The following is a 23,204-nucleotide window of genomic DNA, read 5'->3' on the forward strand; positions in this document are numbered from 1 at the left end:
CACACCACAAAATGGTTCAGGCCCTATGAATTGATGAGACGATCCAAGTCTTGCTAACATATCGGCTTGTTCATTTCCTTCAATTCCACAGTGCCCTGGAACCCAAAATAGCTTCACCTGATTACGGCAAGCTAAGTGTTGAAGTAACTGAATACACTCCCATACAAGTTTAGAAGAGCATGTTGCTGATTTCAAAGCATTTAGAGCTGCTTGGCTATCAGACATCATGCAAATTGTTGAATGTCTGTAGTTTCTACGTAAGCAAATATTACTGCATTCCAAAATCGCCTGGACTTCAGCTTGAAAAACTGTAGGCCACTTGCCCATAGGAATTGATATGTTAATCCCGGGGCCAGTTACGCCTGTCCCTACTTGCTCGTTCAATTAATACTGCGACATATATTTATATTAAGACTCCACCTTCATCCAAGAATTCTCTCAGATGTTTTGAAGGGGATCCTGTTGAAGTTTTTCCAGAGCTTTATTTCTAGGCACTTCTCAAGGGGTGCTCCCAAGAAGCAGAACTAGCTGTACAACAGTTTCTTAATCTGAAGTTTGCTAAAGAGTAGTTTATTTCACTCTTGTACAGCAAAGTTGTTTGTTGGGCTGTCATCGAGGTTACTTCAAGTTACTCACTGAGTAACAAGCTCATTAGATAAAAATTCTCTAAATTTCATTTCTAAAAAATTTAGTTTTCGATTTCCGGAATAAATAAAAAAAACCCAGACTAATCCACCTAGTGGTGATAGTGCCTTTCTCGTCGAATATGTACTCAAGAGCTATAAGCCGAAGAGTTCCTGAATTCTGAGAATACTCTAGAATGGAACAAATTTCATTTTCTTCTTTTGTCATAGTGCTCGTTGACTTATCAATGGGGGAGTAGAGTTGATAAATAATTAATGTATTTGATGAAAAAATACCCAGGCAATTAAGCTAAGCGGATTTGGTAAGAAATTTTCTGGAGGATTCTAATTTCACTTTAAAATTTAAAAATTTATTGGTTAAGGGGAATTAGGGGCATAATGGACACCCTAAGCAAATGAGTACGTTTGGCCTGTATAACAGAGAAAAATTTAACATATTATTAGTTGGCTTACAACTTTAGTTTGTTCCTACGTATTTCAATCATTTACAGCAGGTAGAATCTCTATATTGTGAAGAAATAATGAACTGTAAATCGTGTGTTTTTTAGGGCTGGCAGAGAAGGTACGGGGCGAAATGGACACCCCTGCATATTTTATGCTAATTCTTTGATTACATCGATCAGTTAAGTAATTTGCCCACGGAGATCGATACCACAAATAAAATACTCCATCTTAGACGAGTTTACAAAACATCAAAATTAATTAAATAAACTTTAGGCTAAAATAATCCAATTGATTTTTTTTCCAAACACTCTTAAACGCATAAGAGTATGCAATGCGCGTACATCCATTCGTAATTACCAGTGTTCATTTCGCCCCAAATCGCCTACAACATTGAAATTTCTATTTTGAGTAAATTCTAATCACAAATAAAATATTTTATCCATTGCTAAATCTACGTATACATGCAGATAAGGTAGCAATTCAATGGTTTTTATGGTGGACACACTCAAACACTCGTAATACCTTATTTGCTGCTGCGTTGAAATTATAAGAATTTCACCATATGAAAAATACATTTCAATGATATTTAGGTTACTTTGCAGGCATATGAATGTTACTTTTGAAAAATAGAACGCTGACTTGTTCCTTTACACTTATGCATTAAAAGTCTAGCATAAAAGTCAACGGTTTCGGCAAAAATAGGGGTGTCTATTTCGCCCCGGGTATCCATTATGCCCCGATCTCCCCTATTTATTTGTGCCTTTATTCAAAATGATGAATTCCCAGTAAAATTTCCAAGGGGGACCCCTCTTGACTTAAGAGAAAATCAAAATTTGTGTCAGCCTTATTCAGAAAAGCAACAATTATATCAAAGCCATAATCGAATTTGGAAACTTATTGATGGCTCATATTCTGAAGTTATGTATTATGTTAAACGTATAAGCAGAGCTGAAAAATATCAAACCTCTCAGTTGACTGCTTGACCACCTTCACTAGCACTGGATGCCGATCAGTATCAAGATATTTCGGCAAATTTTTTTCTGCACACTTTAGCCTTTATTTTATTATCGTTGGTTATAAGATTTATGTAAAATTTGACAAAAAAAATGCAAGCTAGTAAAATTTATCATAATAAAACCCATTCAAATTTCAACCGTTTTACAGAGCTCGAGGGCTGAACCAGTTGCATCAAAATTGTGTGTAGTAATTTCAACCGCAAAAGGGGATTGATGCTATGAAATTAAAATTTCCCCATACAACGTTGATTTATCCTACTGTATAATTACGTCTCAGGAATCTAAAATGGTGTGATTTGACAAGATCGCTTTAATTTTTATCAAGATTTTGCACTTTTACGCATATTTATCGCTTGCATTGATTTTGTTCACCTTCGTAATTTCAGCAATGAATCCAATTCTGATTCTGCAACACTGTTGCTAATCTTAGGTGTGGTCAGAGACTATTTTCTTGCTGCCCGTTTATCTGGTTATCCAACATTTTTGATGATTTGATGCTTCATATGCATGGGTTTGGTTCACTTTTTTAACTGGCCCCTTCTGGCGGGACACCTGGAACCGGTTCCGGAACACAACCGGTTCAGGTATGTTATTTGTGGATTGATTGGTAATTATCGGTGACAAATATCGGAAACAGCTTGTTAAGCGTTACGCGTTATGACCTACTATTCTTCGGTCATCGTCAGACGCATTCAGTTGGATTCACCCCTACAACTTCGTCAGTTAAATATATAAGCGGTTCAGATATAGTCTGAAACTATTTTCCTGCTTACCCATCATCTGGTTATCGATAAGGCCGCTATTTGGTGTGTCACATGCATAGGTTATGTTCACTTTTATATTTGGCCACTTCTGGCAGGACACCTGGAACCGGTTCCGGAACACAACCGGTTCAGATAAGGTATTTTCCTGCTTACCGTTCATCTCGTTATCGATAAAGCCGCTATCTGATGTGTCACATGCATAAGTTTGATTCAGTTTTTTAATTGGTCACTTCCGACGGGATACTTGGAACCGGTTTCGGAACACAACCGGTTCAGATAAGGTATTTTCCTGCTTACCGTCCATCTGGTTATCGAAAATGCGGCTCTTTGATGCGTCGCATGCTTGGGTTTGGTTCACTTTTTTAATTGGCCACTTCCGGCGGGACACCCGGAACCGGTTCCGGAACACTACCGGTTGAAATATGGTCTGAAACTACTTTCCTGCTTACCATTCAACTGGTAATCGAAAAAGCCGCTCTTCGATGTGTCATATGCATGGGTTATGTTCACTTTTATATTTGGCCACTTCAGACAGGACACCCGGAACCGGTTCCGGAACACACCCGGTTCAGATAAGGTATTTTCCTGCTTACCGTTCATCTGGTTATCGATAAAGCCGCTCTTTGATGCGTCGCATGCATGGGTTTGGTTCACTTTTTAAATTGGCCACTTCCGACACGACACCTGGAACCGGTTCCGGAACACTACCGGTTCAAATACGGTATGAAACTATTTTCCTGCAAACCATTCATCTGGCTATCGAAAAAGCCGCACTTTGATGTGTGGGTTTGGTTCAATTTTTTAATTGGCCACTTCCGGCACGACAACCGGAACCGGTTCCGGAACACTACCGGTTCAAATATGGTCTGAAACTACATTCCTGCTTACCATTCAACTGGTTATCGAAAAAGCCGCTCTTTGATGTGTCACATGCATGGGTTATGTTCACTTTTATATTTGGCCACTTCCGGAAGGACACCCGGAACCGGTTCCGGAACACTACCGGTTCAAATATGGTCTGAAACTACTTTCCTGCTTACCATTCAACTGGTTATCGAAAAAGCCGCTCTTTGATGTTTCACATGCATGGGTTATGTTTACTTTTATATTTGGCCACTTCAGACAGGACACCCGGAACCGGTTCCGGAACACAACCGGTTCAGATAAGGTATTTTCCTGCTTACCGTTCATCTGGTCATCGATAAAGCCGCTCTTTGATGCGTCGCATGCATGGGTTTGGTTCACTTTTTTAATTGGCCACTTCCGGCACGACACCTGGAACCGGTTCCGGAACACAACCGGTTTAAATACGGTATGAAAATATTTTCCTGCAAACCATTCATCTGGTTATCGAAAAAGCCGCTCTTTGATGTGTGGGTTTGGTTCAATTTTGTAATTGGCCACTTCCGGCACGACAACCGGAACCGGTTCCGGAACACTACCGGTTCAAATATGGTCTGAAACTGCATTCCTGCTTACCATTCAACTGGTTATCGAAAAAGCCGCTCTTTGATGTGTCACATGCATGGGTTATGTTCACTTTTATATTTGGCCACTTCCGGAAGGACACCCGGAACCGGTTCCGGAACACTACCGGTTCAGACATAGTCTGAGACTATTTTCCTACTTCCCGTTCATCAGATAATCGAAAATGCCGTGGTTTGATGGGTCGCATGCATGGGTTTGTTGCATTTTCATATCCAGCCCCTTCCTGGGGTACAGATCCGGAACACCTAAATGGCCATAACTCCGGAACGGCTGGACCGATCCGAACCATTTTCAATAGGAAACAATGGGACCAGATTCCGCGTCGAATGAACCGTCGGTCGTTAAAATCGGTTGATGTTTACTATCTAAAAGTTAGGTGACCTTTTTTGTACACACACACACACACACATACGCACACACATACATACACACACACACACACATACACACACACAGACATCATCTCAACTCGTCGAGCTGAGTCGATTGGTATATAACACTTGACCTCTCCGGAGGCTCTATCAAATTTTCGTTTTTGGAGTGAACATATAGCCTTTCGGTACACCTTGGTGTACTTTTTTTTTTTTTTTTTTTTTTTTCTTCTTTATTAGGGTGATTTTTAGCGTCGATGGCTAGTTCATTACCTTGGTGTACGAGAAAGGCAAAAATTACAGAAAATCATCTAATCACTGGAAAAAATGAACAAATTCCTTTCTAATTGTCTTTGCTCTTCCATACGTGTACAAAAACCTTTTTGAATGTGGTTAAATTGCCTATAACATTTTTCAAATCTGAGGGCACAGCCACAGTGAAATATAAGATCAATAACCCCTGTGAATATTCAAATTTTTGTGACTCCATACATGTACACAACATGGTTTCTCCACATAAATGTGAAATTCATAGTACCAAATTACGCCTTCATACGTGCACAAGAATCTCTGATTGAGACATCTTTCTAGTATGCAATCGAAATGCTTCAAAATAAAAGAAATATTCATGGGATATTTTCGGATACTTTATAGGGATTCATTTTTGGAATTTGTCCAGGCATTTAATAAAAGGGATATTTCTTAAGAAATTTCTTTAAAAAAGTGTTAGGATTTTTATAAATTTTTTTTCTGAAATCTTTTAATTTCCTCCAAGTATTCATTTATGAAATTAAAAAAAAAAAGCTACAGAGATACTTTGAAAATGTCTTTCAGTGACTCATTCAGAAAATTTTCCAGGAACTCCGCAGCAAACTCTCCATGAGTTCTTTCACATAATTTCTTTCTTTCAGAAATTCCTCTACAGATTCTTCCAGAAATATCTCCAGTGACTTCCTTTCAAAATCTTCTATGGATTGCTTGAAAAATTTGCCGTATAAAATCTGTCAGGAATTCATTTTAGAAAACTTTCAAAAATTTATTCAGGGATTTTATGAAAAAAAAAAATCTTACATGGATTGCACTAGGAATCCCTCCAAAACACATGGCACATTTTTTCAAAAGGATTCAATTTAGAACTCGATCAGTAATTTCTAAAGAATATTCAGAAATTTCCCCAAGAATTTCGTCAGAAATCCTTAAAAGATTCCTTCAGAGGGTTTTTCAGAAAATCTAGTAGATAATCCTTCGGAAATGCATTCACATTCAAAGATTACTTCGAAAACTTCTCGAAGGATTCCAGGAATTCTTTTACGGAGCCTTGATTTCCGATTCAATCGGAAATTTTCTTCAGTCTTTTCGCTAGGGATTCTTTCTGAAATTCTCAATTAATTAGTTTGGAAAATCGTAAGAAATTCCTCCATGAGTTGCTTTAGAAATTCCACAAAGGAGTCTCAATAAATTCTTCTAGAGATTATTAATTTCTTTGCCAAATTCATTGCCAATTTCACCAAGAACTCTTTTAGAAAGCAAATCCGGGGATTGCTTTCTAAATTGCTGCTTGGATTGGTTTAGAACTTTTTTCACGCATTCCTTTAAAAATTTCTTTGAAGATTTCCGAAGAAATTTCTCCGGGGTACCTTTCAACATTCTTTTTGGAATTCATTCAAAAAATTTTACAAGAATTCTCCTATTGGAAAATATTCTAAGGAAAGATTCTTCTAGCGATTTCGTCAGAAAATGTTAATTTCTTCAGATATTCTCACATTTTTCTACATCAATTATCCAGGGATTCCTATGTTGCATAAAACATGCTGAAATAGCTCGCTTGTGGTACGCAACCCAAGTAACAATGAATACTGAACAGTGAGAGTATTAGCTGAACAGTGGCTGATTAATGGTGTCAGTGGCTGAACACAATGATAGCTTAATATTGGTCTGAAATATGGCTTGTTCAACCGCTTGAATCAGCAATACATAACTGGCTGAATATCAAGTTGAATAGAACATTCTTCATCTGTGTAACCAGCTTGAAAGCATACACCAACATGCACAATTAATCATCTGTTGTTCAACCTTTAATCAAATATTTTTGACAGTTGACACAAGCATGTTATTGTGAAGTCAACATCGCTTGTTCAGTCTTAATACAGCCTTAGTTCAACTTATGTTCTTGACTATTCAAACACAACAAGTAATGCTTTTGTTTTCGAGCATACGTAAACAATTGTGTGTGGTATAGGTGCTAAGGTGAGTGACTATAAATCAGGTGGCTCAAGTTCAATTCCCAGTTTTCCCTCAGATTTGTTTATACATTAGAAAACATCTTCTCTGGATATAGAAGCAGCTAATGATAAAAATAGGCTCACGAACGTGTTTTTATTATTATTTTTACACAATTAATAAATTTTATTGATAACTGATTAAGCGTATATTACGCCTCAAACAGTCTTTTAAATAACCGCAAATCAGTTGAAGGTTGAAAAAAATCATCAAATTTAGATGTTTGGGACCTGAATAAAGGATTGTATCTCTTGTGCTCAGCTTTTGTTCAAATGAAGGCTGATTTAAAATAGTCGGAGAAACGTTTGTACAGCATCAAATTGTTACCCGGGAATATCAGCATGATGCTAGCGGGATGATCGTGTAACTGTCGGGGGATTAAGAAAATCCATTCAAGAGTTCAGTAGCGTCCTAAGATTCCTTTATAAATTCTTCCAGAAATTACCTTTGCAAATTCCTTCGAAATTACTTTTTATTTCTCCAAAGAATTGTTTAAAAACTTTTCCTTGAATAACTGCCGAAAGTGCTCCACGCAGAAATTCCTCCAGGGATTTATTCAGAAAGTTGTCCAGGAATAGCTTCTCAAATCCTACAAAGGATTGTTTCACAATTTCCTCTAGTAGTTTCTTCAGAAATTCAACCGAGGATTCTTGGAGAAATTTATCTAGGGACTCCAAAACACATTCTTTCAGAAATCTCTCCAAGGATTATTTTAGAAATTCTTTTGTGGATTCCCACAGAAATTCCTCTTGGTTCCATCGGAAAATCTTCTAAAGATTCCTTCAGAGTAACTTGAAATTCTTTCTCGCATTGTTTCGGAAATTCTTGTGGCGGTTTCTTAATAACTTAACTTTTCATAGAGTGCATCAAATATTCGCAAATTTTGACCGTTTGTCAACCTACTATATTTGCATCGTTGGTACAAATGTGAGCACGATTGTTTAATCTTTCGCGAAGTTCTGGTAAAACACTATTTTTAAGACTATCAATTTTTAAACTGTCATATCTCGAAGACCAGTGAACCGAATTGAATGAAATTTTGAGCGATTATCAACAACATAATAAAGCTTCAAAATTCATCAAAACATAGGTACTTTTAAAACGTTGAAAAAAGTTATGATGGTTTTAATTTTTCACCCATATAGAGGAAAATGAGTCAAATTTACAATACTGCACAAAAATTACTAAATGTGTTCTTCCCTTTATCCAAATAGGCTCTTATATACCTAATTAGAGATATCTTATGAACAGAAGTAGAAAATCTTTGGATATAAAAAAATGACATTGATGTAAAAAAAAATACATTATGACGAAAAAGATCCAAAAAGTGTCAATCGTTCATAATATTTTTCAACGCTGAAAAAGTACCTATGTTTTAAATCATTTACAAGCATTAATATATTGTGGATAAAAGTTCAAAATTTCATTCAATTCAGTTCACTGGTCTCCGAGATGTGACAGTTCAAAAAATAGTAGTCTAAAAAGTAGTGTTTTACCAGAACGGTTATAACTTCGCGAAAGATTAAACAATGGAGCTCACATTTGTACCAATGATGCACATATACTAGGTTGACAAACGGTCCAAATTTGAGAATATTTGATGCACTCTATGAAAAGTTACAGCATGTTGATTTTTTTTTTTTGAGAGAAAAACAAGTTGCCTATCCCAAACATTTTGGCCACTCCCTGTATTTTTGGGGATTTCGCTAATTTTCAGTTTATTGGTTATTTTTTATTATTTATAATTTGATTATAATTAGAAATTTATGAAGGATTCCCTTCAAGCATACCTCAAGGACTTTGAATTCTTTCAAGAATTCATTAATTTTTTTTTTATATTTCCATGAAATTGTTACATGATTTCAATGATTTCTTTTAAAAGTTTCTTACAAAAGGAATAATTTCAGGAATTTCGCAGGAATAAATTGAAAGATTTCTGAAGGAATTTCATCAAAAATTATTCTGGAATTTCATATACTTTTTCAGAAATTCCTCTGGAAACGTTTAAAAGTCTTTTGTGGGTCCCAAGGAGTTTCTTTAGGTATGTCTTCAAAAAATCCTGCTTCGATTTCGTCAGAAATTTCATTTGAACTCCTTTTTTTTTTGTTTCAGGGTTTATCTCAGGAATTCCTCCGGAGATTTATTTTTCATTTAGAAATCACTGCTTTGATCCACTTAGAAATTCCTTCAAAGATCCCTCGAAAAATTGGAGGATCCAGGAGTGTTTCCTTGGAATTAATTCTAGAACTCTTCCAGAAATTTCTCATGATTTTTTTCATGGAATTCCTTCAGGATTATAGCTAGAATTACTTCAGAGAATACCTCTTCCTTCTACCTTTACCTTCTTCTATGAATTTCTACTGGTATCTTCTTTAGCTGTTAAGGGATTTTTTTTTTCAGAAAGCCTTCAAGAGGTTCCTTTTGATTATTTTTTGTATTTTTGCAATAAAGAAATTTCTTATTAAGAAATTATAATTCTTCTGGAACAATCTCTGGAGGAATCCATGGAAAACTTTATATACAAGCTCTTGTTGAAATTTCCGAAGAATATCTCCGCGGACCAATTCCTTTTTGGTTTTTGATTTCTTATTAAATAACGGAGCCATAGAAGATGGCTAAAATATAAACGACTCATAAAAAAGTGATCATTTTCCGTAACAAAATCAGAAATTGCCAATAAAGAAGTAGGGGTGGGAGCAATAATAAACTATAAAATTTCCATAAACAAATCAAAAAGTGCATAAATAAATCAAAATTTCCCATAAATAATTGATTTTCGAGCAATAAAAAACGTCGGAATTTCCACGAATAATTCAATAATTGCAATAAATAACTACTTTTTTTCCACCAAAACAGGTAAAATTTTCCATAAATAAATCTGATTTTTCCATAAATAATTTAAAAATTCCCAATTGAAAAACATCAAAAAAGCAATTGAAAATTTAGCAATAAGTAGGAACTGATGAGCAAGGTAAAAGTACCGGCTGAGCCATGCGGCGAAGCCGCATAGAGGATTGAGGAACTGAGGCGGCAGAAGGCCGCCGATGTTTCCGAAATCCGATGCGCCGTAACTGCGTCGATTCGGTTCTAGGTAATCCACAGATCCAAGAATTTGCCCGGTATAATGCGAACAGAGATGTTATCCCTTTTTTAAGTCCGACGAGCGTTAGCGAGTTCGGACAGCAAGCGATTGTCTGTTAAATTGCACAATAGTTTCAGTCTTTCTATCATAGTTCTATAATGTAGTATGTTCGAAAATTTTTGTTGGAAAAAATATAGTTTTTTATTGCAATTGTTGATTTATTTGTGGAAATTCTTACATTTTGCCTTTCTCGTTCACCTAAGTGAACTGAAAGGCTATATGTCCACTCAAAAAAAAAATTTTCGATAGAAGGCTCGGAGGGTCAAGTCACATATACCAATCAACTCAGTTCGACGAATTGAGATGATGTCTGTATGTGTGTATGTATGTGTGTCTGTGAACAAAATTAGTTCACTCACTTTTAAGGCACTTCCCATTGGCCGATTTTTCGGATTATAGCTCGAATCGAAGCGGAATTTTACCGCATTGTTTGCTATTGAAAATGATTCGGATCGGTCAAGGCGTTTCGGAATTATGGCCAATTTAGTGATCCGGACCAGCATTTTTCACCCGAGCGACAGTTGTAACAGCCTGCTTAAGTTGGTGCGCGACGACCGCGACGACGGACGCAGTGATGCCACACACACAGATTTACCTAGAATTACACAGATTTTTTCCCGTTTTCGCCTATAGATATCTGTGATCACAGATCAAAGATTTTTGCAATAAAAAAGATTTTTAAGATTTTGAAAACTATGACAATGACTTTCGTGAAAAAAAGCTTTATTATAATTTTCAGGTACTCAAATATAAATAATAGAAATTAAATCTTCTAGTTGGATGGTCTAGGCCAAGCCTCAGGCGCATTGTTTTCGACGTTCTTGTGATTTCTGATGATCTTCAGATGCAACCTGGGAGTGTTTTGGTCGACGTTATTCTAAGAACATTTTTTTCCGTTTTTTTTTTAAACAAATTGTTCAAAAATATTCGATTTTGGAGACATTAACCTATCACAGATTTTTACTAAGATTTTCTGAAATTTCCTACAGATGAAAAAGATTTTTTTGACCAAAATCACAGATGAAAACCGAAAAAAATGTGGCAACACTGGACGGACGCCGCAGCCCGCAGCACACCACGAGAACGAAAGTAAGAGAGAATGTTAGAGAAAACGACGACGACGAAAGAGCGGTGCTAACGTGCTATACATATAAGCAAAACAAAAAGCCTAGAGTTTTCACCCATCACTAACGAACCACGTATGAGTGTGGCGATGGCAACATGTCCTGCTATTCCAAAGTTTCCTTTTCAACAGGCGAACCATTAGGGAGATCATCCAGGATCCAGCCCGTCCCAAATTCTCAAAAATCATGTTTTGGGACCGTTCATAAACCACGTAGACTTTATGGGGGGAAGGGGGTGGGTCTGGCCAAAGTCTACGCTCCATACAAATTTCAAAATTTTTGTATGGACAAAAGTCTACGAGGGGGGGGGGGGGGGTCTGAAATGGCCAAATTTTGGTATACGTGGTTTATGAACGGCCCCTTCGGAATGACGAATCAGTCGTACGACCGATTGCCCCCTCCTCCTTAAATAATACGTCATCGAAATGGGAAAACTGGCATGGATACCCAGCGCTTCGACGCCGACCCAAACCCATCCGAGTGCATGGGCTGGGTGAAGGAGGCTGACCGAGCATAGGGGCTGTCCATAAACCACGTGGTCATGAGGGGGGGGGGGGGGGGTTCGGCCAATGACCATTTTGTATGGACGAATAAAATTTTTTGTATGGACTAATGACCACGCGGGGGGGGGGGGGGGTGGAGAAGTCCCAAAAAAATGACCACGTGGTTTATGGACAGCCCCATAGCACCCCACCTCACTGCCATTCATGGTTCGATAGCGATGGCGATGCTAAGTGATGGACGGGAGGCAGCCGAAGGTTTTCGTTTTAAATTACGTTCCTATAGGATATTTACCTAGTTGATCGTGGATACTGTGGCATACCAGTTTAGCACCCTATGCGCAGAGATGCGAATCGACAGCATTCGCGCATCATCGAACACCGCGACCCAACCGTGACAACAATATTCGCGCTCTATCAGACATCGCGACGCACATTGGAGTAATTGCTTTTGATGTAAACCTGATCATAAGTGGAAAAACTCAAAATGAAGTAATTGGGTTTTCCGTTGTGTTTTTGCCAAGTGTAGTTATCGTGTAATCGTTCGACAGCTAAGCAGTGTCCAAATGTTTTGTTTACGCTTATCAGAAGAGGTTTAGTGAAGCTGAATGTCAGCCGTTTTCTTTAATATAACTCACAGCGCGTGCAAGTTTTGACCGTACACTGAGGCAAAAATACTTAGAAATTTAATAAGTCACAACTTATGAACGGACGATTTTTCTGTTTCATTACTCGCTTATTGATTTTATAATTGTCGCGAACGCGTTTCATAACTACAACTTACGATTGACATAAGCGAGATGGTTGTGAAAAAGCCATAATTGAAATCTATGAAATTCTTTACAACGAGGGTATGGATTCCAGCTTGCTGCGTCTTAGACAAACAAGCATTACTCACAGATCAGTTTTCGGAGCTATCTGATGCTCAAAATTGAATTGATTTTATTCAAGTGCCCATGAATTCTTCCAAATCAACAACAACTATGGAATTATACGTAAGTAAAATGGTCGATTCCTCTTAATCGATCCTAGCGTTTTCCGTAAAAGTGACAAGAAGCAAATTTGACTGCATTGTGTGATAAAAACAAACCATGCAAACATGCATTATTAATTGAAAGTACAATCGAATACTCTCCTTGTCACTTTATTCCGGTCGATGAAGAGAAATCAATCATTTTACTTACGCTCAAGACGCATGACATGAGTTGGAGCAAAATTATTTCATCAAAAAATCCACAATTTATGAATACGAATACCATTTAGCTTGCGACATGACATTCATAATTACCAATATTGATTTCTATAAGTTTCGGTAGTTGATTTCAATAAGAGAAATCATATGATAGTTATAGTTTGGATTCAATGATATTTCTAAGCAAAACTTATGATTTTGGTAAGTGACTAAACATAAAATTTTCTCCCTCTTAATCATAAGTGAAATTTATGGCTTTCAACAATAATCGTAGTGTCACCAAATCTTAAGGGGATCTTATGCTCTTCCTAAGTTTTTTTGCCTCAGTGTACAAAGTGAATAAAATTGATAGTTAATCAATTCAACGATGCAGTTTGTTAAACAAGGTTAATGTTGTTATTCTGTTAATTTGAAACCCAAATAAATTGACGTTAAGTTTACATACAATATATGAAAATATTGAAAAAAAAAATTGATGGAATCCTTTACCGTATACACTGAAGTTTTTTTTTACGCGGTTTTTTTACGCGGTTTTTTTTACGCGTTTTTTTTACGCGGTCCGTCCTAAAAAACCGCGTTATTTCAAGACCCGTCGTAAAAAAAACCGCGTTATTTCAAAAACCGTCGTAAAAAAAATCCGCGTTTTTTCAAAAACATGCGTAAAATAGTCAGCACCACATCTAACGTGACTTGACTTTTTTTACGACGTTTTTTGAAATAACGCGGTTTTTTTTTGCGACGGGTCTTGAAATAACGCGGTTTTTTTTACGACGGGTCTTGAAATAACGCGGTTTTTTTTACGCGGGACCATTACCGTCGTAAAAAAAAACTTCAGTGTATTCAAAATGAAATAAGTTGATTTGCCGGCTGTTTCCGGGAAATCTGCTTTTAGTGTATGATAAAACTATTGTTCCTCTGTCAAATGCAGAAAAAAAAACCTTCCGGATGTTTCCGATTTCAAAAGTTGCAACACTTTGAAAAAATCGTGATAATTATATTATTATATGATATTATTTGCTCAAAAACACTATTTGGCCCTCTGAACGTATTTTTGCTGAAAACTAGAGTTCAACAGCTTTCAAGCAAAAAAAAAAAGAAGTTTAAAATCGGTCAACTGGTTCAAAAGCTGTGATTTTTTGAAAAAAAATAGTTTCGAAAAATCTTGAAAAATGATGAAATAAAAAAAAATACGGGTCTAATTATTTGGATACACTACAAAACCACCAAGAAAACCACCAACTCACGATGTTCGGAGACACACTATATCAGTTTTCTATGGAATGGTGGTATAATTATTTAAAAAAAATCTTGTTGAAGTCGGTTAGATTGGTTGTTCCTCACTGCTAGGTGAATTTATTGTTAAAAAATTCATTGAAAACTATGAAATACGTTTCATTACTAATTTAGGTTGTATTTGAGTTGCGAAAATACGTCAAAATAATTTTGATCAGTTTCGATGTACTAGGGGCTCCACTGTGCGACGTCGCGACGCGCACGTCGTCGGTCGCCAGCGACACGAAGACTCGAGCCGGTCGGACAGAAGAGACCGCGCCGCCGACGATCGACCTCTTTCGCATCGCAGCAACCGGGTGACAAGCACGTGTCATCCAAAACAGGAACTCCTACAATATTTCCTAAGACACTGCTGGGGAAATCACCGAGAATCTCCTTTAGGAATTCTTGGAGAGCTTCTGGGGGAATTTCCGGAAAATTTCTGCAGGATTTCCCTGGGAACTGTGAAGGAATTTTCGTGGCTTAGGGGCTGTCCATAAACCACGTGGTCAGAGAGGGGGGGGGGGGTTCGGCCAATGATCATTTTGTATGGACACATAAAAAATTTTGTATGGACAAATGACCACGCGGGGGGGTTGAAAAGTCCCAAAAAAATGACCACGTGGTTTATGGACAGCCCCTTAGTAAAAATATTCTGGAAAAAAACTCAGGGAAATCCTGGAAGGATGCATGCACAATGGGGCACGTTCGGTGCAGTACTAGATTTGTAGTAATGAGCTGAATTTTAGTATGGTGAGAAGGTAAATTCTCCGTTTTTGCAATAAAATGGTACAAAAAGCGTGGGTATTATGATTCCTTGCCTAATTTGATGCTGTTTGAGCAAAACTTTGGATAACTATGATGTTTATGTTGCAAGAAATGGAGCAAACAACAACACTGTTGCCCAAAGTTTTGCTCAAACAGCATCAAATTAGGCAAGGAATCATAATACCCACGCTTTTTGCACCATTTTATTGCAAAAACGGAGAATTGACCTTCTCACCATACTAAAATTCTGCTCATTACTACAAATCTAGTACTTCACCGATCTGTCCTATTGCTGGAAGACTTCTTGTGGAAGTACTGGATGATTTCCCGATGAATTCCTGAAGCTGATTTTGTGGAAATCCTGGGAGGAAATTCCGAAAACGAATTCGTGGGGAATTCCTTCGGGAGTTCTCCTAAAATTCCTGGAAGTACTTCTGGGGAAGCCATGGAGGGATTTCCAGATAATTCCTAGAGAAAATTCGCGGAGAAATCCTGAAGTAATTCATGGTCTTGCAATTGTTGGAGATCCCTGGGAGCTTCAGGGAAAATACTTTGGGATCTCCTGGAGGAATTCCCGGGGAACTTCTGGAGAGTTTCTAGAATAGTTATCAAAATCAGATTATTGGTAGGTACCTATAAAGACTAAATATCGACAAAAATAAACGTATTTTAATCAGTTCCTCCGCAATATAATTGATTTTAGCCAACATAAAGCGCATTTTATATAACTCATTTTGGTATCATAATGGAAATTTTTTCCGAACTGGCTCATTATGCAACTGAAATGAGTTGCATAATGAAAAATAGTTGTATAATGTTCATAATGCAACTCCAGTGAATCAAAATTCAACCATCACGCAACAATAATGACAATGTCGCAACCTGTATTTGTTGCGACAAAACAACCCATGCGACATAAGTTTGTCCCAACTTGAAAATAATGGGATTAACATCGTACACCACGAGTTTAGAGATTTTCAAGCCTTGCATTGCGATTTTCGAACGGTAACTTCGAGTCGGTAAACACTGCAACTCTGGTGAAGCTCTATCATCAAACTGTTTCGACTTTGGGTTAGTAATAATTCATTATTCACGAGTTGAAAAGTACGCAACAAATTCAGCTTCCGTTTTGTCTGCAACAAAAAATTTCGAGATCATGTCATTATCTGTCACCAGTAGGGATAAAGACTAATCGTCGCACCTTCTTTGTTGCTAGTTTTGTCTGACAATTCTCTTCACTGTGCAACTCATTTGAGTTGCATTATGAACATTATGCAACTCAAATGGGTTGCATTATGAAAAAATCATTGCATAAAATTTTGTATGGAACTCGTTGCAAAACTCGATTTTTTTCAGCACTCTTCGTATGTACGACTCGTGCTGAAAAAATCAACTTTTTGCAACTCGTTACATAAATAACTATTGTTACAGTTTTCCTCAATTTTTATTGACATTTCCACATCACAGATTTCATACAAGATTTTAAAAATTAACTACATATAATTAAGATTTATTGGGCCAAAATCACAGATGAAAACCAACAAAAATGTGGCGCGTGCGGAAATATTTGCACACTTGGCAAAGCGTGTGATGATGGCTTATGAATTTGAAATATTTGTTCAGTATAATCGAGCTAGTATTTGGTATTACGGTATAATTTGGCCTATATGGTACTCGAAAAGGTGAAATTCTCGCGCTCAGTATCATACGGGCGTATCTACAATGCTCGATTTCACTTCATCGATTTTCTCATGACTTGACCGGCAAATCATGTTCGGTTGTTTTTGTTTTGGATGCTAGTCCTAGTTTTCCTTCACTGAAACACACCAAGAGATCATCAGAATATTGGTCGTATTTCCCGGGATAATCCGAAGAGAAAATCGATGAAGAGAAATGATCATTTTAGATACGCCTGTACATATGATGATAAACGCGAGAATGGGGCACGTTCGGTGTAGTACTAGATTTGCAGTAATGAGCTGAATTTTAGTATGGTGAGAAGGTCAATTCTCTGTTTCTGCAATGAAATGGTACAAAAAGCGTGGGTATTATGATTCGTTGCCTAATTTGATGCTGTTTGAGTTAAACTTTGGATAACTTTGTTGTTTATGTTGCAAGAAATGGAGAAACAACGACACTGTTGCCTAAAGTTCTGCTCAAACAGCATCAAATTAGGCAAGAAATCATAATACCCACGCTTTTTGCACCATTTCATTGCAGAAACGAAGAATTGACCTTCTCACCATACTAAAATTCAGCTCATCACTACAAATCTAGTCCTTCACCGATCTGTCCTATTAAAAATTCGGTTAGTAGTCTCCGTGCCATCGGTGACCACCAAATTGTTCCATTGAAAATGAGGAAACAACTGAATGCACAGAACATATTGCCATCATCACATTCATGCATGGATTGCTAGTGATGGATGACAACTACACGATTCGATTTCGCATACTTTCGACTGCAGTAAAACCCACTTGAAATTGAAAACCATATACATATGAATCACCTTAATTTTGTACACTATTTATGAATCACCATGTTGATCAAACGAGTGATCCATAAACTGTGGTCATTTTTGCCGATTCATAAATTTTGGGGTCACTGTACAATTTATAATACGATGCAGTGCGAAATTTCCAATAACTTTTTTTTTTGGAGTTTCACTATGCTTCCAAGCGGGTTTCACATAATCCATGAAAATCCCCTGAAAAAATAATTTGCGAACGGTTACTTGACTTTTTCCAGTGAAATTGAAATGTAATTTCCTCTAATTCATTCATTAATAATGATCATTCAAGTTGCCGGCACCCTAAAGTTCAATGTGTTTTCTTCCAATTATTGAAAACGTTAAATCAAATAACATTGTAGAAGCTATGCTATGATTTTTTTAAATTACCTATTGATCAAATATGTGTTTTTCAGTTTTTCGGGGTAAATCACGCCGCCCGTTACGGGAAAAATGCGCCACGAAATGTAACACGCATAAAAATAACGTGATTTGAGTGTTGCATGTATCACGGCGTTTACTCGACGTTATTGCTGTCGCTAATAACGCAATTAATGCACATTTGAAAGGTTTTGATTTTCGTCTCTGTGTTACTGTAGTCATAATTCAAACGCCAACGGCTGTTCTGGAGTTACGGCGAAGGCCGGCGCATTTTGTCCCAAAAGTACTCGCGATTCTGGACTACAAAATACGCATTTTTACACTTAAAACGGCCCTTCTTGCACAAATCATAAATTTTGCGAGTAAGCAAAGAGATTTTCACATCAAGTTTTACAACTTTGCTCCATTTCGATCTGCAAATCAGCGGAAAAACTTTTCGCATTCTTACATCAGAAATGACTGAAATCGGTTTTTAATTTTAACATTTTATTAGTTGGTAAAATTCCAAGTTTTATTGGCTGAGAAGATAGAAAATTAAAAATGCTATCGATTAGTGTAACATGTCATATGAAAAATTATGTTATCAGGGAGATATTAAGGTGGGTCGTTGTACCTCGGTAGCGCGTATTAAACTGATTTTAAGCTCTTAACCTTCCTTTTGCATCACGTTGGGAACAGGTCGCTGACGTGGTGTACGGTTTGGGTCAAAAATGACCCTAATGCCAAAGGAGTGGTAAACCAGGTAATATTGTTACGAAAATATTCTTAAGATACCACATTGTTTAAGCTGCACATCACTCACGTAGTGATGCAAAAATTACATTCAATGCAGCAAATTAGCCGCCGCCGTTTAGCTATTTCACCGAGTTTGATGGTACACTCTTAAATCGCGTTCTAGCAATCGCTAGAATGAAACCGACAGACTATTCATATAGGATGTATGTTCCATCATTAGCAATCTTACGCTCCCATATTCATCCTATTCGAAAATAAGCGAGTACCTATCTTCTGGAACAGGTTCGTTGACATTTTCCGGTGCTAAACAGGGTGTACATGATGAGTGTGATAATAGGAGGCAATCAGTGAAGTACTAGATTGAAAGTAGTGAGCTGAATTTTTGTATGGTGAGAAGATCGATTCTCCATTTCTGCAATGAAATGGTGCAAACAGCGTGGGTTATATGATTTCTTGCCTAATTTGATGCTGGTTGAGCAAAAGTTTGGGTAACTGTGCTGTTATATTATTGATTTCTTGCAACTTCAACAACACAGTTACCCAAACTTTTGCTCAAACATCATCAAATTAGGCAAGAAATCATATAACCCACGCTGTTTGCACCATTTCATTTCAGAAATGGAGAATAGATCATCTCACCATACAAAAATCCAGCTCACTACTTCCAATCTAGTACTTCACTGATAGCCTTCTATTGTTGGAAAACGACGATATAAACAGGTAAAATTACGTTCGGAAATGCCAAAAATTACGTCAGAGGATATTACAAATTTATCTGCTGTGTATATTTTGCATGGAAAATATGTCAAGATTAAAAAAATGATTACTTGAATATCTATATGATGCATCAATATTAAATACGGCGATTGTTTTCTAGAATTTATTCTCTGAAACCAAGTAAAATGGTTCTCCTTGGATAGTTGGGGAAGATATTCGGAATTACAAAAAATCCACAATTGAAATTTCGATCATGCTCATATAAAATATATCCATATTGAGTGGACTTAATTTATCACTTGTGTTTTGTTGAAAGGATACTTTATGGCACGAGAAAGGCACCATCACCGCTAGGTGGATTAATTAGGGTTTTTTATTGCTAGAAAAACAATTATTTATGGGAAGTTTCGATTTATTTATGCGCTTTTTGAATTGTTTATGGAACTTTTCTAGTTTATTATTGCTTCCACCCCTAATTATTTATTGGTAATTTTCGAATTATTTATGGAAACTTTTAAACTTATCATGGAACGATTAATTGGCTGCCTTTTCAAAAACGGTTTTCATACGCTGTTAGAGAAAAGATCAAGGTATCTCAGATTTTTTTTCCTGATTGAAAATGTTTTCAGTTTTACACAAACCATTTTGAAAATTGTTGAAAAAAATTGAAAAACAGGGCCCATATAGCCGAGGCGGTAAACGCACGGGTATTCAGCATGACCATCCTGAGGGTGACGGGTTCGATTCACGGTCAGTCCAGGATCTTTTCGTAAAGGAAATTTCCTTGACTTCCTTGGGCATAGAGTATCTTCGTGCCTGCCACACGATATACACATGCAAAATGGTCATTGGCAGAGGAAGCTCTCAGTTAAAAACTGTGGAAGTGCTCATTGAACACTAAGCTGAGAAGCAGGCTTTGTCCCAGTGAGGACGTTACGCCAAGAAGAGGAGGAAATTTGAAAAACATTTTCCATCAGAGAAACAATTTTTTGATCCTACACCTAACTAAGTAAGAAAACTGATATTGAAAATTTCAGGAAGAACCCAGAAAAATGTCCGAAATGTACCTATCTTGAGAGAAATGTCTTAAGCAAACCCTAGAAGAATTGTGTACCGATACATTGGCATTTTTTTTTTGAATCCATGGAAGTATATCCCTACGAATCCCTTAAGGATTATCCTAAGGAATCATTAAAATAGTTTTTAAAGAACACTTTGGAAGATGTTCTAAAAAAGAATTTTCTTTTTTCTCGAAATTTCAATTTTTTGCCTTTCTCGTACACCAAGGTGTACCGAAAGGCTATATGTTCACTCCAAAAACGAAAATTTGATAGAGCCTCCGGAGGGGTCAAGTCTTATATACCAATCGACTCAGCTCGACGAATTGAGGTGATGTCTGTGTGTGTGTATGTGTGTGTTTTTTTTCCTCCCTTCCTCCCTCAGCAGAGAAAACCGATTGGAAAAACTTTGCTACTTGCCTCGATCCCCCTGGTACCACTGACGCGACTGCTTCAGGGGGGGCAATGCGCTCATGCGCTCTCCTTCTTCTGTGCTCATGCACATTTCTTCGCTTCTAAATTTGTTATTCTAATCATTTTAGTGTTCGTACCTAACCTATCGCCATTCAGCGACACAGTTGGTTCAAACATACACCAAATTTGTTATTCTAGATGCTGCTAACTTGCTCCGAACAGTGCTCTTTCGGTGCCACTCGTGTGCCATTTAGCACTCCACTTTTTCGTCCAGCTTTTCGCGCACGACTCGGATAGTCCCCGACGGTGGATCTACCCTATCCGACGAAGAGTTCCCCGACACTGAAACTTCTTCCGTTACCGATACTTCCCAGGCTAGTGCCAAGGTCGGTCCTGCGATTCCGGTTGGAGACTGGCTTCCGGTTCACAGACGCCCCGACGACCAAGCTCCGGTGCTTTTCGCGGATTACTCGGTCTAGTCCCCGGCGGTGGACGGACCTAGCCTACTCCGACAGAGAAAGACCCCGACGGTGGAAGTTCTCTCGACACCGATGTTTTCATTTCGACCAGTATGGTGCCAAAGTCGGCCCGGCGATTCCGGTTGGTGGAAGACTTCCGGTTCACCGGCGCTCTGACGACCAAAACCGGTGCCACGTTACGGACGACTCAGTCATGTCTCCGGCGGTGGATCATGCCTACCCGGATCGCGGTCCTGCGCTCTGGGTAGGCATGATCCACCGCCGGGGACATGACTGAGTCGTCCGTAACGTGGCACCGGTTTTGGTCGTGTGTGTGTGTGTGTGTGTGTGTGTGTGTGTGTGTGTGTGTGTGTGTGTGTGTGTGTGTGTGTGTGTGTGTGTGTGTGTGTGTGTGTGTGTGTGTGTGTGTGTGTGTGTGTGTGTGTGTGTGTGTGTGTGTGTGTGTGTGTGTGTGTGTGTGTGTGTGTGTGTGTGTGTGTGTGTGTGTGTGTGTGTGTGTGTGTGTGTGTGTGTGTGTGTGTGTGTGTGTGTGTGTGTGTGTGTGTGTGTGTGTGTGTGTGTGTGTGTGTGTGTGTGTGTGTGTGTGTGTGTGTGTGTGTGTGTGTGTGTGTGTGTGTGTGTGTGTGTGTGTGTGTGTGTGTGTGTGTGTGTGTGTGTGTGTGTGTGTGTGTGTGTGTGTGTGTGTGTGTGTGTGTGTGTGTGTGTGTGTGTGTGTGTGTGTGTGTGTGTGTGTGTGTGTGTGTGTGTGTGTGTGTGTGTATGTGTGTGTGTGTATGTGTGTGTACAAAAAAACTCACATAACTTTTTGGCAGTAAACCTCAATCGATTTTATTGACCGACGGTTCATTCGACGCGGAATCTGGTCACATTGTTTCCTATTGAAAATTGTTCAGATCGGTCCAGCCGTTCCGGAGTTATGGCCATTTAGGTGTTCCGGACCGGTACCCCAGGAAGGTGCCAGATATGAAAACGCTACAAACCCATCCATGCGGCACATCAAACTATGGCATTTTCGATAACTTGATGAATGGTAAGCAGAAAAATAGTCTCAGACCATATCTGAACCGGTAGTGTCCCGGAACCGGTTCCGGGTGTCCCGCCGGAAGTGACCAAACATAAAAGAGAACTAAAATCATGCATGCGACATATCAAACCGCGGCTTTTTCGATAACGTGGTGAACAGTAAGCAGGAAAACATTCTCAGACCATATCGGAACCGGTTGCTAATGTCCCGCCGGAAGTGGCCAAGTATTAAAGATAACCAAACCCATGCATGCGACATATCAAATAGTGGCTTTTTTGATATCCTGATGAACAGTAAGCAGGATAATATTCTCAGACCATATCTGAACCGGTTGTGTCCCGGAACCGGTTCCGGGTGTCCCGTCGGAAGTGGCCAAATATAAAATTGAAATAAAACCATGCATGTGACATATCAAATCACAGCTTTTTCGATAACCTGATGAACAGTAAGCAGGAAAGCATTCAGACCATATCGGAACCGGTTCCAGATGTTCCGCCGGAGGTGGCAAAGTATAAAAGTTAATTAAACCCATGCAAGGGACATATTAAATAGTGGCTTTTTTGATATCCTGATGAACAGTAAGCAGGAAAATATTTTCAGAACATATCTGAATCGGTTGTGATCCAGAACCGGTTCCGGGTGTCCCGCCGGAAATGGCTAAATATAAAAGGGAACCAAACCCATTCAAGCGACACATAAAATCGTGGATTTTAAGGCATCTTGATTTGACAAAAAAAAAGTTTCCGGCCATATTGGGGACAACCGGTAGTGTTCCGCAACCGATTACGGTTGCCCCATCGGAAGTGGTCAAATGTTAAGGAGAACCAAACCCATAAATTCGACAAATTTAATGACTTTTTTAGGTAAGCTGATGAACGGTTA

The sequence above is a fragment of the Aedes albopictus genome, chromosome 2 (genome assembly GCF_035046485.1).
Source record: "Aedes albopictus strain Foshan chromosome 2, AalbF5, whole genome shotgun sequence".
NCBI classification, from domain to species: domain Eukaryota; kingdom Metazoa; phylum Arthropoda; class Insecta; order Diptera; family Culicidae; genus Aedes; species Aedes albopictus.